Source organism: Coenobita brevimanus, chromosome 67 (assembly GCF_032717465.1).
Source record: "Coenobita brevimanus isolate Jiangsu-jjx chromosome 67, ASM3271746v2, whole genome shotgun sequence".
In the NCBI taxonomy this organism is placed as follows: domain Eukaryota; kingdom Metazoa; phylum Arthropoda; class Malacostraca; order Decapoda; family Coenobitidae; genus Coenobita; species Coenobita brevimanus.
Genome location: NC_137020.1, coordinates 10,722,779 through 10,740,549, shown reverse-complemented (window position 1 = coordinate 10,740,549; position 17,771 = coordinate 10,722,779).

Here is a 17,771-nt window from a genome sequence, read left to right as displayed (position 1 = left end):
TAGCCAGTGAAGGTTTATATCCAAGGGGTGGTTGGGGTTATTGCTCACATAATGCCACTCAGGGATGAGTGAGGCTGGTCACTCTCATCTCAAATGTCAGGACCAACTTGCCTAGCCCCGGGCTCTTACGCTTCTCATGGGGCAACGTAGGATTCGTTGATGGATGGATGGATTATTATTATTAGTACTGCTACCACTATTTTTACTATTCTTATTATTATCATCATCATCATCATCATCATAATAATAAGTAATAATAATAATAATAATAATAATCATAATTATTATTATTATTATTATGATTATTATTATTATTTTCATTATTATTATTATTATTATTTTGATTTTGATTATTATTATTATTACTACTACTACTACGACTACTACTACTACTACTACTACTATTTTCACTATTATTAGTCTTATTACTACTATCATCATTATTATTACTGTTATTATTATTATTATTATTATTATTATTATCGCCCGCCTTTACCAAGGCAGAGCGATCATGTTGTTGCCAGCATCTGTGTGTCTGTCAGTGCGTGTGTGTGTGTGTGTGTGTGTGTGTGTGTGTGTGTGTGTGTGTGTGTGTGTGTTCTTACCTAATTGTTCTTACCTAATTGTATCTTTACAGGAATGAGTCAAGCTCGTATTGTCCCGTGTCTTAGACCATATTTATCGTACATATCCTTAAATTTGTGAATTGTTTTGGCACACACTATTTCATTCGGTAGTGCATTCCATTGATCAATTGCTCTGTTTGGGAAACTGACTTTCCTTACGTCTTTATCACCTCTCTTCTTATGCAGTTTTTCGCAGTGTCCTCTTGCTGATGCTTCTCCATATGTTAAGTAATCATTTATGTCTATTTTCTCCTTTTCTGATATGCACTTATATAGCATTATCATGTCATCTCTTTTCCTTCTCTCCTGTAGTGTTGGTAGATTTAGTTTATTTAGTCTTTCTTCGTAGCTTAGGTCCCTTAAGCTTGGTATCCATCTTGTAGCGGCCCTTTGAACTTTTTCAATCTTGTCTATATGCTTTTTGAGATGAGGACTCCAGACTATTGATGAATATTCCAGGGTTGGTCTAATGAATGATGTTATTATCCTTCTTAGCATGTCTTCATTTATGTATGTGAATGCTATTCTCATATTTGCAAGCAGTGTATACATGTTCCGTACCTTCTCGCTGATGTGGTCAGCCGGAGATAGTCTGTTATTGATAATCACACCTATGTCTTTCTCTCTTTCTGATGTGTATAGGGTTTTTATTTCCTAACTTATAATCCCAATCAGGTCTTTTTCCACTTTTACCAAACTTGATTACATGACACTTGTCCACATTGAATTCCATTTGCCATGTACTACTCCATTCATGAAGTTTATTTAATTCTTCTTGTAGCTCCCTACAAGAGTCTGTGCTAGTAATTCTCCTTTGTATTTTTGCATCATCTGCAAACATATTCAGATAGCTCCCATTTCCAGTGTTACTGTTTATATCATTTATGTACACTAGAAACATGATTGGTGCCAGCACCGAACCCTGTGGTACTCCACTAGTCACTTCTTTCCATGATGAGTAGTTTCCTCTTAGTACTGTCCTCATTTCTCTTTTTATGAGAAAGTCTTGCATCCAACAAAACAGTTTCCCTCGAATTCCTCCTTGATGGTACAGCTTCCATAAAAGTCTTTGGTGTGATACTGTGTCAAAAGCTTTCTTGAAATCTAAATAGATACTGTCCACCCATCCTTCCCTTTCCTGTATTGTGTTTGTTACTCTGTCATAGTAGCTCAACAGATTAGTAACACATGATTTTCCTTTTCTGAAACCAAACTGTCTTTCTGTTATCATACTGTGTTCTTCTAGATGATTTACCCAAGCTTTTCTTATAAGTTTTTCTAATACCTTGCTTACAACACTAGTCAGTGATACTGGTCGGTAGTTGAGAGGATTTTGTCTATTTCCTTTCTTGAATAAGGGGACTATATTTGCTTTTTTCCAAATATCAGGTAGTTTCCCTTGACTCAAGGATTTCTTGAAAATTAAAAATAATGGTTTACTTAACTCCTTTGCACATTCTCGTAACACCCAACATGAAATTTAATCAGGACCACTTGCATTTCCTTTGTCTAATCTACTTAACTCCTCCTGTATTACTTTTTCTGCTATTTGTATATCTGGTAGTATGTGTGGACATGCGTGTTCCACATATTCCCTCTCAAAATTTTTTTCTTCTGTAAAAACTAATTGGAAATTCTTATTTAGTGCTTCACAAATATCTTTCTCTTGTGTATAAGTGATTCCCTCGTCCGTGATGGATTGTATTATATCTTTTACTTTGGTTTTGCTTCTGATATAGCTGTAAAACAGCTTTGGTTGATCACTACTTTTATTTATTATATCCTCCTCAAACTGTTTTTGGGCTTCCCTCCTTATTCTTGTATAGTCGTTTCTTGCCTGTTTGTAATTATTATACGCCCTTTCACTATTGTGTCTTCTGTATCTATTCCACAACAAATCTCTTCTTTCTTTTGATTTTTTACATTCTGTATTGAACCATTTCTGTATTTTCTTATCTGCTTCTTTGTGCTGTGGGATGTACTTCTGGACTCCTATTTCATAAAATTCACAAAAATTTTTATATACAGCATTTAAATCTTGTCCTCTAAGCTCATTTTCCCAATCAACTTCTAAGAAATACTTCTTTAGGTCTTGATAATTTCCCTTTTTATAATTAAGTCTCTTTTTGTAACTGTCATTGCTGTTTACTATGTCATATGCTATCCTGAAGTTATAATTTAGTACTGCATGATCGCTTTTGCCGAGTGGAGGGTGATATATTAAACTGCCAATGTCATTTTCTTGCCTAGTAAATAAGAGATCTAGCACTGAAGGTACATCAAGTCCTCTTTTTCTAGTGGTTTCCCTCACATGTTGCGTTAAGAAAAACTCTTGTACGAGATCCAGGAGCTTTTGGTCCCAACAGCTTTCTTGGCTATTTATATCTAGAGTATTCCAATTTATATTTGTATTGAAATCCCCAGTTAGTATAATTCTTTCCGATTTCTCTTCCATTTTATGTAGCAAGGATCTTATACTCTGAATTGTACTCTCTGCCAGGTCCTCATATTCGTCTCTTTCCCATGTGTTTGATCTGGGTGGCATATACAAATTGGCTACAATTACTTTACCTTCAGATGTGTCGATCTCTACTGCAATCAGTTCTACTTGTGATGGTATATCTAGGTTTATTTCCTTGACTTTTAGATTTTTCTTAGTTAATATTATAATTCCTCCTCCTTTTTTAAATTTCTGTCTCTTCTCCATATATTGTATTCCTCTAAGTTTAGTATGTCATTGGATATCCTTGGTGTTAATTTTGTCTCAGTTAGGCATATTATTTGTGGTTCATTTTCTCTGACATAATCATTCATCTCTAGTAATTTAGATACCATTCCATCCACATTTGAGTACATCAACTTTATCATCTTGTTTATATACTTGTCATGACATGGTTCTACTAACTTCCTCCTTTTTCTTCCATCCTGTTTGTGTACCACTTTCGTACCTGCAATCCTATTACTTTGTAAAAAAATTTCTTCTTGTCCTCTTCTGATCTTCCCTCATTTTTTGTTTTTGCTTCCTCCCTTTTCTCTTTCAGTAATTCCTGTTCCTCTTGTGTTAGACATCTTTTTATCCATACATTTTTGAACTCCTCTTTTTCCATAAGATTCTTTGCATTTTTTAGTATCTCTTCCACAGTGTTTACACTCTGGAAAGTCACCTTTAGAGGTCTTGTCTTGCTTTTCTCGTATTTCCCTAACCTTTTGTGTTCCTCTATGTCTTTACTACAGATTTCCTCTGATACTTCTTTCAGTAAGCTCATTACATTTGCCATCTCCTTTTTGTCTCTAGTGATTTTGTTTTTAATTTCTTCCTCTTCTATACCAGTGATTACTCTTGATTTATTTATTTCTACTGAATCTCTGACTACCTTTGGATTGTTTTGGATTATTCTTTTCACTTCCTTTTTAATGTTTTTTTCCTCCACCCTTGTTTCTAAGTCTTTCTTTACTTTCACCATTTCAGCATACGTGATTTCTACATCATTTTTGTAGCTTTGCACAGCTTCATTTACCTGTGTTATCTTCTCCTCAATATCACTGCTCTGGTCCATAAGACTGCTTGCTTGTCTAATTGTCTCTGTGTCATTTTTTAACTCTTCCATAACACTCTCGTGATTAACTACTGTACTTCCCATTTCTCTCACTTTCTTCCTAAGCGTATTCAATTCCACTGTTAGTTCACTGATGGTTGTGTCTTTCTTATTGGCCTCCCTTCCCAGTTTTTCTATCTCTTCCTTTTGCAAGTGCATTTGCTTATTTATTTCATCAATTTCATTTTTGAAAGCCATTTCTAGTTTGTGTACACGTTCAACCAGTCTATTGTCAGTCTCCACTTCAACCAGTTCTTGGTAGAAATCATCATTTTGCTTTGTAATTTTATCCCTTTTCTTTTCCAAATTTGTTTTACTGAAGTATGTATCCATTTTGTAATACTAAATGAACAGTGTGTGTACTTACAAAGTATGCACGCTTTCCCCGTGTTGCTGTAGTATAAACAAACCCAGCTGACTCAACGCATCGTGGTTCTTTGTTGTTTGAACCAGTCTTATTTAAACTTATTATTTCTTTTCCTTTTAATAATGAAAAATCATTTAGTCTAACCTGGTACAGAGCTTGACTCATTCAAAGATACTTATTTAGGTAATGCCTCTGGCCGTGTTGAGCTGGTATGGAGCGCCGGTAACAGACGTCTACCTCCGACAATGCCGTGTGTGTGTGTGTGTGTATCTGTTCCCACTATATCTCAGAAATGACTTGAGCTATCAACATGAAACCTTCAGGGTATCATGATATGACCGAAATCATTCGGTTGTCCTGGGGGGGCTGCCACCCCCAGGACCTCCCCTGGGGGGTGCAGACCCTCAGGGGTGGCGCCCCTGGACCCCTCAGTGAGATGCACTGCCATTTGGCTCCCCAAGGGCCCCCCAGGTGGGGCACTGCCCCCGGCTCCATAAGCAGGGGTGCCGCCCCCTGGTCCTCCCCTGGGCAGCCGCTGCCCCATGCCCCCCTCCCATAGGGAACTGGCCCACCATTTGGCCCTTTCCCGGGGAAGACCTCGACCCCCCCGGAGACTGCGCAACCCCCAGGCCGCTACGGGGGAAAGCCACTCCCCCTCCCTCTAGCACCCCCCTGTGGAGGGCCACGCCCCTGGCCCCGTCAATGAGGATGCCACCCTCAGGGAGAGTTAATGGGAGGTGCCTCCCCCTGGGGGGACACCTCCCTGGCTCCCCCCAGGAGGACGCCGCCCCTTGGCCCCCCGGGAGGGCCACACTCTTTGACCCCCCCCTGGTGGGCATTCCCCCCAGCCCCCCACAGGGGGCCACCACCTCGAACCCTCTGGGGGGGTGCCGTTCCTGGAGGGGGCCCCTATTCCCGGCCCCCCTCAGGTGGGGTGCCTCCCCGGGGGAGGCACTTGCCTCTGGCCCTTCCGGGGGGGGGGGGCCGTGCTTGTAACTTGTCCAGCAGCGTGCAGCGTATTCTGGAGGGCGATTAGCATTCAGCTTCTGAATGCATTTCATTGATTATCATTGTTGTTGTTATTATTATTATTATTATTATTATTATTATTATTACTATTATATTTCTTGTATGCTTATGATACAGTACTACTTGCAAATACTGGACAAGAACTTGGTAGGCTAATGCAGAGTTTTGCTGATGTCTGTAAGCATCGTGCCTTGAGAATAAATGTGGAAAACAGTAAGGTGATGGTTACTGAGACAGAGAGTGACTCCCAGTACGATGTTACAATGAACGGAGAGAGGCTGGAATTGGTGAGAGTTCAAATACCTGGATACAGTGATAGAAAAGAGAGGAAAATGTACAAAAGAAGTGGACAGTAGAGTGACACAAGGAAAGAAGGTAGCTGGTGCAATGAAGGCTTTGATAAGAAACTGAGCCTTGAGTGTTGCAGCTGCACAAGGCTTACATGAAGGAGTGTTAGTGTCAACTTTAACATACAGATCTGAGACTATGGTGTGGCATGAAAGTGAAAAGAGTGAGAGCAGTGGAGATGGGACTGCTGAAGAATGTATGTTGGGTACAAAGATCGGATAGGATACGAAATAATGTGATTCGTGAAAGATGTGGAGAGAGGAAGTCGGTGGATGCCAGAATTGAAGAGAGTGTACTGAGATCGTATGGTCATGTGAAGAGAATGGATAACAATAGAGTGGTGAAAGAGGTATATCTGAGCGAATCTGAAGAAGGGAGGAGGCGAGGTAGGCCAGGAGAAGGTGGAGAGATATGGTGGATGAGTGTGTGAGGAAGAGAGTTCTGGAAGTCAGTAACGCTAGGGAACTGACAAGAGATCGAACTGGCTGGATGAATATTGTGAGAAGAGCATGATCAGGGATTTGGTATCATTTTTTATCGTGGCTTCGTCCAGATTAACTCTATCGGATACGATTTTGTGAAGCTACAGAACGTGGTAAATGTTTTTGGCGTATCCGAACAAGCCAGGATTCCGGGGTCTTGAATGATGAGTGACTGGAATCGTGGCCCATTGGACTGGGCAAATTTGGGCTGTCTGAACATTGCTACTCCTCACCCTGCCCTAGGATGGGAAAGGAGATCCGGATGATGACGATGATGATGATGATGATCATTTTTCTTCTTCTTCTTCTTCTTATTATTATTATTATTATTATTACTATCCTTTTGTCTATGGGTAACTCTACACTGAGTGACAAGCCAAATGGTTTCTTATACACTAGGAAACCATTTACTTCGCTGGGTGGTAACCATATAACCAAATTATGGCACCTGGTGGTGTAGTGGGTAATTAAGGCGCTCCGATCGGATTGAGCCGGTGAAGGTTTATATCCAAGGGATGGTTGGGGTTTATTGTTCACATAATGCTAGTCAGGGATGAGTGAGGCTGGTCACTCACATTTTAAATGTTAGGACCAACTTGCCTAGCCTCGGGCTCCTACGCTTCTCATGGGGTAACACAGCATTAGATGATGATGATGATGATGATGACGACGATGACGATGATAATGATGATGATGATGATGATGATGATGATTATTATTATTATTGATGGAACCGGGCCAGATAGACAGATGGATCTGGACTGACAAATATATAAAGCTACTTTCAAAACATTACTTCAATACTTAATGCTGTTACGTAAAGCAGTTCTGTGACTCTCCTTGGTTACTAGTCTTAAGATAGAAATAGACAAGTTAAAAATAATAGCAACACCTAATATTAATTTTCATGTAAAGGTGGTATAATCTCCTTGGTTACTAGACAGATAGATAGATAGATAATGGTAGATAAATATAGACAATTTAAAAACACAGTAACAAGACCAGGTATTAATTTTCATGGTACTGAGGAATTTGGAAGGAATTTGAGTGTAAAGTGGAGGGACTGTAAGAAAATGTTCTGGAGAGAAGTGAAAAGAGTAAGACAGGGTGGAAGTGAAGTTAGCAGGGGAGTGAAAGATAAAAATGGTAGATTACTCGCGGAGAAGGGAGAAAAAGTGAGCAGATGGAGAGAACACTTTAAGGAATTGTTGAACGTAGAGGATGGAAGTAATGCGAGTATAAGTGGCTGGGGAATGGCTGGGAGAAGGAGGGAGTTGAGAAGACAGAAAGAAATCAGTAGGACAGAAGTTGTGGAAGCAACGAAGAAAGTTAAATCGGGGAAAGCCCCAGGAATTGATGGAGTGTGTGGTGAAATGCTGAAGCATGGGGGAGAGATAGTAGTAGAATGGATGTGGAAGATGTGCAGATTGGTCTGGGAGGAAGGTAGAGTACTGGAGGATTGGAAGTCAGGTATAATTATTCCCTTGTACAAAGGAAAAGGGGAAAAAGAAGTGTGTGGTAATCATAGGGGCATTTGTCTTCTTAGTATAATAGGAAAAATGTATGGTAGGATACTTATTGACAGAGTTAGAGAAAGAACAGAGAAATTAGTTGGAGAAGAACAGGGAGGCTTTAGGAAGGGAAGAGGTTGTGTAGATCAGATATTCATTCTCAGATCTTTAGTGGAAAATTCTCTAGAGAAGGGAAAGAAGTTGTATGCAGCTTTCATGGATTTGGAGAAAGCATATGACAGGGTGGATAGACAAGGATTGTGGAAAGTGTTAAGAATATATGGAGTAGATGGGAAGTTGTTGAATGCTGTGAAGAGTATGTACGATGGTGCGAAGGCTGCAGTGCGTGTGGATGGTGAACTAAGTGAATTTTTCTCTTTGAAAGTTGGGTTGAAACAGGGATGTGTCATGTCTCCATGGTTGTTCAATCTGTACATGGATGGGGTAATAAAAGAGGTACAAGGTAGGGTAGTGGATGTTGGAGTGGCCCTGGTGAGAGAGGATAGTGTTTGGAAACTCTCTGTACCGTACTGTTGTTTGCAGATGATACTGTGTTGTTGAGTGAAGACGAAGGGGAGCTGCAAGGCTTGGTGGATGAGTTTGAGAGAGTGTGTAAGAAACGGAATCTAAAGGTGAATGTAGGGAAGAGTAAAGTGATGGACTTTGAGAGAGGTGAAGTCAGTGAATGTACAGCGAGGTTGGATGGTGAGGAATTGGAAAATGTGAGTACGTTTAAGTACTTGGGTAGTGTGATGAGTAAGGATGGAGGTTTGGAGGGTGAAGTGCTTGAAAGAGTACAGCAGGGAAGAAAGGTTGCTGGTTCTTTGAAAGCAGTAAGAAACAGGGAAGTGAGCATGGAAGTGAAAAAGTTACTACATGACAGTATTGTGATACCAACTCTAACGTACGGAAGTGAAGCTTGGACGTTGTTGGAAGGAAACAAGTCAAGAGTGAGAGCAGTGGAAATGAGTTATTTAAGAGGAGCCTGTGGAGTCACATGGAGAGACAGGCTGACGAATGAGGATATAAAGGAGCGTTGGGGTGTTGATGTGGATGTGATAGGAAGCGTTATGAGGAACACACTGAGGTGGTTTGGCCATGTGGAGAGGATGGAGGGTGAAAGACTGACGAAGAGAGTGTATGTGAGTGAGGTGGAAGGGGAAAGAGGGAGGGGGAGGCCGAGGATGAGATGGAGAGATGGGGTGGAGAGGTATATGAGAGAGGGGGGTGTGAGTTGGGAGCAGGGGAGTGAAATGGCGGGGGACAGGGCGACTTGGAGGCGATTTGTTTGTGGCCACCCCAAACGGGATTGAGGCGTCTGGCAATAGATAGATAGAAAAATCTCCTTGGTTACTAGACAGACAGATAGACAGACAGACGAGGTACATTTAAATCTAATAATTTGTTATACTTTTTTAATACGAGTCTCCTTGGTTACTAGTCTTAACAGATAGAGAGACAAGTAGGTAGATATAAACAGACAGATAGATGTAGATAGATAGATAGATAGACATGGGTAGGTAGGTAGATAGACAGACAGTTATCTATTTCTTCCTTTCCATTAAATTTTCCTTCACATGTAACCACCTCCCTTGCCTCCTATCACCCTGCTTATTACAAGCACTGACTCAGTCTGTGTATCTATCTAACATTCCTATCTATCGTCTATTTATTTGGAGCCATCTATCTATCTATCTATCTGTCTATCTATCTATATATCTATCTACCTATCTACCTGTCTATCTACCTATCTATATCAATCTATCTGTCTACCTATACATATATATATATATATATATATATATATATATATAGAAGGTTGCTGGTTCCTTGAAATCAGTGATAAGAAACAGAGAAGTGAGCATGGAAGTGAAAAAGTTACTACATGACAGTATTGTGATACCAACTCTAACGTATGGAAGTGAAGCTTGGACGTTGTTGGAAGGACACAAGTCAAGAGTGAGAGCAGTGGAAATGAGTTATTTAAGAGGAGCCTGTGGAGTCACATGGAGAGACAGGCTGACAAATGAGAATATAAAGGAGCATTGTGGTGTGGATGTGGATGTGATAGGAAGCGTTATGAGGAACACGCTGAGGTGGTTTGGCCATGTGGAGAGGATGGAGGGTGAAAGACTGACGAAGAGAGTGTATGTGAGTGAGGTGGAAGAGGGAAGTGGGAGGGGAAGGCCGAGGATGAGATGGAGGGATGGGGTGGAGAGGTATATGAGAGAGGGGTGTGTGAGTTGGGAGCAGGGCAGTGAAATGGCGGGGGACAGGGCGACTTGGAGGTGATTTGTTTGTGGCCACCCCAAACGGGATTGAGGCGTCTGGCAATAGATAGATAGAGATATTATATTGAAAAAGGAAGAGAGAAGATTGTACTAAGCCAGTTAGACCTTGTAGCACTAGGAAGAAGGAAATAGATAGGAGGGACAGCAAGCACGAGGAAAAAAGAAAGAAACGAGGGACAGTTGAAGAGCTGAAAAGGGTTAACAGAACTCTTCAAGTATCGCCCAAGTCTCTGCAGACAATACCCCCTTACGAGGCTCATTCTCAATATAAATGCATTGCATTAAAAACACAAAAATATAGTAAGATAATCAGCAACATTTATGTATTATGGGATCGTTTCCTTAAAATTCTTCCTAGCAGCTCCACTTAATTACCTTCACGTCCATGAGGTGCATACAACATCGTTCTGTAACATCAAACAGGAACTAGGTAACCAAATTTTCAATTTCAATTTGCGGCACCTAACCAACGCCGATTCCTCCCCCACAGTTTGGAGGAGATGGTAGGAAAAAGACAATGATGAAGACAGTTGGAATGAAGAGGTTACCAAATGGGTAACTAGCGTCAATTAACACTGGCAGCCGTGAGGTTGTTCCCTCATTTTAATACATAATTACCCTGTATGTTGCTTGACGTTAGTCAGTCCCCGGATGTAAGTTGTTAAACTCCGTCCACATTCTCGCCCATCGGGCACAGTCTGTCTGGCATGAGTCATGTTGTCCACACTGCTGAGTAGCTGGTCAGGCAGTAAAGTCGACCGCGTTTCAACAGATGGAGCGCCACGGAGCGTGACGGCGCTTTCGAGAGCGAAAGTGTGGGGGGTGAAGGGGAGGTTGTCGCGGCCTCCGTCGCAGTTGGAGCTATTTGGTGAGGTGGGTCTCTCTGGCGACATCTGACAGCTGTAAATGGTTTAGATCACAGCCGTGTAAAGGAGAACAGAACTCTAAATACTAGGGTATTATTCTGTGTAATTTGGGATAGTGAACGGATTTTGAATACTAAAATGTCATAAATGAAAAATTTGTTACAATACTCTCTTCATTTCAATTAAGTATTGATTTTCGGCTTAACAGAAGTAAAGGCTATGCGGATCTACAGAGTACAGACTGAGGGTTTGTTTTCATTCATTCCCATGAAAATCATACTTCCATGAAGTACATCCTCACCTCTGCACAATGATCATATCTTCCAGTCATCTTGTTCCACTGCAGTCTTGCACTGCAGGGTTCATTTCATCTTCAAAATCGGAGGAAATTACAAGAGGAAGCAGCTGTGGCGAAGGCAGGATTTTTTATCGTTTTTCATTACGGCTTAAAAATTTCCAAAGTATTTCGGCAATATGCATTTACAATTATATTTTGCTGACAGAAATTCATGTGTCATTAATACTGTTGTCAGTAATGACCAAATATACATAACTGCTAAGTATTCTGAAAGAAAGATAATAGGGTACAACCGAATTCGCGCTCCAAGTATTTGGTGGTTTCACTGCTACCCCCAGTACCCCTGGACCGCTCTGGGGCGCTAAGGCTTGTTGAAACGCAGTTGTCAGTAGGTGGTCGGCAGCGCTTGAATGCGATTGGCCATGCACAACGCATTTGGAAAGAAAAAATAGCTCAGTATAGCATATGAATTGTTGCAATTGTAAAAAAAGAAAACAATGAAGAGTGCAGAAAAACATTTTGGTTAAAGAGGCAATTTTTGAGGATGGCATGGTCCTTGGCTCATGGCGGGTGCCAAACCGCCGGGAAATGTCTGGTAATTTCCCTCAACTACAGGCACTTGCTGTCCGCTGGTTTGCACATCAAAGTTGCCACAAAGTGTTCGATGAAAGGCTTTAATATCATATGATTGCTTTGATAAGTTGCTTTGTAATGCTGTGTTTTTAAGGCGACTTCTCGTCGTAAAAACACGCGCACTGGAACGGGGTCCTTTGGCTAGACCGGATGTAATGCACTAACAAAGGAACAGGGCATAAAAAGAGACAGCACACCGAATCACATCTATTGCTTAAATTCTATCCCTTACAGCGCTACATACACAATATTTGATACATAATAAAACAGAGATACAATAATACACTTATAACTGGATCCAATATACTTTTACACAGGGCACAGGGCAGTCAGGGATATGCGTTACTGTTACTTAGAAGAGGTATCACTTCACTGCGATTGTCAATTGAGAACAATTGTCGTGTCACTGGTGGATAATAATAAACGGGGGAGTTTCACTTGTATTCACTGTGATCGGGAGTCTGTGGGGGAGATGTTACTATATTAGAGGTAGGGTGCGTATGGCGACATCCGACACTGTCACCTAGTCGCAGGGGAGCACTTCACTTGCCTTTCGGCTCACTCACGCACCTACCTTCAATTCCACAGAAAACTCCCCGCTTCCTTCCTGAGAGGGGGAACAACTGTTTAACGTTTACGCACGACTTACTATGATACCACTGTTTAATATAACTTTTATCAGACACTGCCACTGTGCATTGGATCTCTGTCACTGTATTAGGGGTCACTGTCACTGTCACTGTTCTACCCTTGTTTCTTGGGTAGTTGAGGCACTGGTACTTACTGTCAGGGAGGCTCCCTTGTTTAGGGCCTCGACCTGAGGGGCGGCTCCTTCCTAGGGTCGTGCTGGTGGGGTGCAGGGAGGCCCTGTAGTCTGGGGGCCTCGACCTGATCGGGGGCCCTCGGGACTAGGACCGAACAGTCGGAGGATTCGGGCCTGCTTCCTCTGCTGCCGGGGCGTGAGAGAGCCTAGGTCGCTGTTGTCGGGGACCGTGGTGGAAGGCCTGGGCGTCTGGGGGCTGCAGGTGCTCAGGGGGAGAGGCGCCGTCAGGGCTGGGCTGCGGCAGCGTCTCCTGTAGGGCTCCAACAGTGCTAAGGAGCGTCCGGGTGTGGGCGGTAACTCCGCAATCGGGCCTTGCCACCACTCTAACGCCTCCGCTTGGCCAAGAAGCCTGGATGGCTACGAAGGGCTCCCCGGAGGGAAAGAGGCTTGAGGGAGACTCACGCTCTTTGTGGTTCCCTGAGTGTGTTCATTGGGCTGAGGTGGGGCTCTACTTCCCCTAGTGTGGACTTTGGCTGGTGCCGTGAACTTGCCCGGCGTGCGAGGGACACCAGTAGGGTGATCGGGGTCGCCCTTTCGCCGAGGCAAGAGGCCGTCAACGTGGAGTTCCTCCCGCAGTAGGGGACAAGCCGGAGCGAGGGGCCCAAGGGCCGCACTCTCTCCAATACGGACAGATCCTACCGTCAGGGAATTCTCCACCCTGGTACATGCCCCAGCCGTAGCTGAGTGTCTGCCCATACGGGAAACGACTAACGGAGAAACGGGATCACCCGTCTGCTCCAGCGAGAGGCCGGCCCCGAGTCGCCGCTTCCGTAATTGGGTAGCGCTACACGTACGGTAGCAGGGTCTCTCTACCCTGGACCGTATTCTGGCCGTAGCCAAAGTACAACTGGAGAGGGATGCACATAGGCAACTCTCTCTCTTCAGCGTGTTAAGGCCGGAGCCTGGGGTCACCTTCCCCTTTACACACTTTGTCAGGCCGTAGCCTGTGTTTATTTCTCTTTTAAGGCCGTAGCCTTCGGCCTCTTCCTGCCCTTGGGCCTCTTCCTGCCCTAGAGGGTGTAGCAAGACCGTCAAGACGGTGTTACTTGGGACTGACCTCTTTTCAGTCCCACCCCTGGTCTGACGATCACTACCCCGCCCGCACAGTAGTTCAGTTTCTCTGAACACCTGGGGGTGGGGCACTAACGGGGAATAGGGGCTCAGGGTCGGGATGCCCCAATGACCCTCTTGCCTGGGGTCACTAACCTCACCGGTGTGTCCTCCCGGGGTGGTGGTGGGGTGGCGGCTCGGTGGTGGTGTGGGGGGTGGTGAGGTGGGAGGTCCTGCGGCGGGCATTTTATGCTTAGTTTATTTGTGTATCGTTTTCATCCATTCACTATCGATTGCCAGGATGATTACCGTGCGTGACATAGCAGCGAGATGGACACGGCGCTGATTCCAACACACATCTCACAACGGTTTTATCCCATTTCATCTTTTCCAAGAAAATTCATCGCAATCATGAAATAGGACATGTTTTCTAATGTGGTGAAAATGAATACAGGGACGGCATGATAATCAATTATGAGAGTTTGTTTTTGCCTAACATATATTTGTCATCTGCCACTTTAATTACACTATATTTTGTCCAGAGACCATTACTGGCAATCACATCGTGAAGGCGGTCAGGTAGTGTTGCCACATGATTGTGAATGATGTGAGGCTTTCTCCTGAGGACCTCCCACTCCCTCATCATGTGGTGCAACAGTCGCTGTGGCGTCCATTCCTTGTTGGGCTCCCAAACATTAAAAATATTGGCCCATACATTCTCAATGGGATTTAGGTCAAGGCTGTTGCTAGGTCAAGGCAAAAGTTCTAGGTGGCGCTGATCCTCAAACCATGTTCGCACAACCCTCGCTGTGTCCACGGGACAATTATCGTGCAAGAAAATGATGGTCTCAGGATACGGAAGGGTGTATGCGCGGACATACACCTTTCTGTAGGCAACATCACTTCCTCTAGTATCTTCAAATACTGCTCAGCCCTGAACCTTCCCTCTATCTCTGTGACCCTACCAACACCATGGAGACCAATCCACCCCCACATGTTGCATGTTACATGACCGGTCCGTGCCTATGCGTAGATGTGCTCCTGAACATAACTATAAAACATTATGTCCTTGTCAGTTTTGATAAATAATACACATTGATGACTTCATTTTCTATCTTTACAGTGTAATATATATATTCCGTAAGATTTATAAAATGCCCGCGACCGGACCTTCTGCCCCGCCACCCCCCACACCACCACCGGGCCACCACCACCCCACCACCGGAGGAGGAGATAACGGTCAGGTTAGTGACCCGGGACAAGAGGGTCATCCAGCCACCACTGACCTGTGCCCCTTCTTCCCGCAACTACCTCAACACCAGGTGAGCCTAGACCCGCAACAAGTTACATGGCGGGTTAACCATCGACAGCAGTGGGGTGGGACTGATACAATATCAGTCCCTAGTAGTTTTGTGGTGACGACCACAGCTTCACCCCAACGGGACAAGAGGTCCCTAGGTGAGCCACGGGGTGTTTACACCTACTGCCACCGCGAGCCACGGGGAAGGACCATCCTCTGCCGCAACAACCCTAGTGAGCCACGAGGGGCTTTTATCCTCTGCCACCGTGAGCCACGAGGGCGTAATACCCTCTGCCACAACCAGGACAGGAGGTCCTTTGACGAGGGAGAAGAGCCCTCTATAACAAACAGGGCAGGAGGCCCAATAGTGGACTATACGGGGCTCACACCCCTAGCCACACCAAGGGTAAGAGACCCTCACACAAAGCCACAAGTGGGTCCCAGGACCAATCAACCTGGTGCCACGGCAGTTGTGAAGACAAGAGAGAGAGTCGCCTCTGTGCTACCCTCCATAAGTGCAAGAGAGACCACGGCCTCCGTGTGTCCTCTAAAGTCAGTTAACTCCTGCAGGAGTAGCTGGACACCACCCGGGAGAGTTGCCCCAAAAGTGTCATCCGAACAGCGGCCCGGTCCCAGTCGGGACCTACCTCCCACCCCCGGGAAATTCTTGTCTTCCCCAGGTACCAGCAGGAGATGAGGCAACAGCCCACACCTGACGGCGCTTCCCCCAGCAGACCTCCGCAGCCCTCGGACCCCCAGGCGAGCCCAGCAGCCCGTCGACGCCGACCTCCCCCTGCCGCAGACCCTACAACGTCAGGCCCGTCTGCTACACCTGTTTGGCCCCAGTCCCTAGGGCCAAAATAGACAGGCCTCCCTTCACCGTGACCAGAGGAGGGCCTACAACAGGTCGAGACCCCAGGCAAGAGGGTCTCCCTGCACGTGACCAGAGGAGGGCCTACAACAGGTCGAGACCCCAGGCAAGAGGGTCTCCCTGCACCGTGACCAGAGTGAGGACCTACACCTTATAGTGACAGAGTGATATCATCCCAGAAACTCGGGCAAGAATAGTGACTTTTCCTTTCCTATAGTGAGACAGAGATAGTGATCCAATGACAAAGCGAACCAGCGGGATTACACCAAAAAGTGTCCGTAAATACCTTCCCTTGGAAAAGACTATAAGTTCTGGGCTCGTACAACTAGTGCTATTCCCAAGTCCAGTCTAGAAGAGTCCCCCCCCCTTGTCAGTGTACGCGCGGGCGAGGGTGCCGCGCCGAGCCCAAACGGTGAATTATAGTGATCTGCTCCCCTTGTTCTTTTATAGTAATAATCCCTCCCCGGCTCATCAAGCCCAGACATCTTGATTGCCCCAGTACACTAAGACCTTTTGGACTTTAATGCAAGTTAGTCTCATTCACTTATGGACCCTTAACCTATTGTAAAGTATAATTATAGTGTGTGTGAACATCCCGTGTTGTACTAACGTAACTTTGTATATCTGTATCCTCTGCCCATAATATCATTCTATGTAATATTGTCAAGGTGTTAGAATTAAGGTAATAGATGTGTTAAAGGTGGACTGCCTAGTTTTTATGTCCTGTTCCTTTGTTAGTGCATTACTTCCGGTCCGGAAAGAGGACCCCGCTCAGTAGCTAGTGTTTTTAGTACGAGGAGTCGGCCTACAAACACTCAGCATAACACTGGTGGCAAGCGGTGGTTCTGGATCCGAGTAACGCATGGAGGAACGTAAAAGGAAACCTTGCACAATGGCAGCTAAACCGCTTACCAAAATTCAACCCGGACCAATGTGACATGGATGTTTATTTGGACATGATCAAACCCCTTTTAAACATAGGGTTTGACTCAGATAAGGAGAAAATTGCAGTCACACTACCGAATCTGGGAAAAATTATCACAAATGTCGCACCCAAAATAGTCCCAGAACTGTCATGGGACCAGTTCACTCAGATAGTGAAACAGGCTTTTATGCCTTCCATGGGCAGAGTTGTCGCACTCTCACAACTCGACGCCCTCACCTATGACGGTAACCTGGATGATACTTTCACCCAGGCTCGGTGCCTCGTCACCGCCGCTTATCCCGAAGCTGAAGTAAATACTCGGGACACTCATACCTTCAACGCCCTGCTGAGGATCCTCCCGAGCATAGTCAGGGAACATTTCTCCATATATGATCCCTCAGGAAATATGGATCAAGACCTGCAGCTCGTCAGGCGCCTTCTCGCCGCCCATCCCACACCACAACCGCTTCACGCAGTGACAAAGTTCCCCACAAACCACAACCTCCCACCAAAACCCAAGCCGACGCCTCACCAAACGCCTGCAGACCCGCCTCCCACAGTACCCAGGGTTTACCCGCACAGGAAGAGCCACAACCCCAGGGAACAAGGGAACTTAATCAGTATAAACCCTTGGGAGTTCACGGCTTGCAGTCGCACCTACCCCCTTCATGACATAAGGGAACAACTCAAGGCGAATCAGCGAAAGAACCCCCAACAAAGCCATAGAAAAGTTTCCTCCCTTGAAGACGACGCCC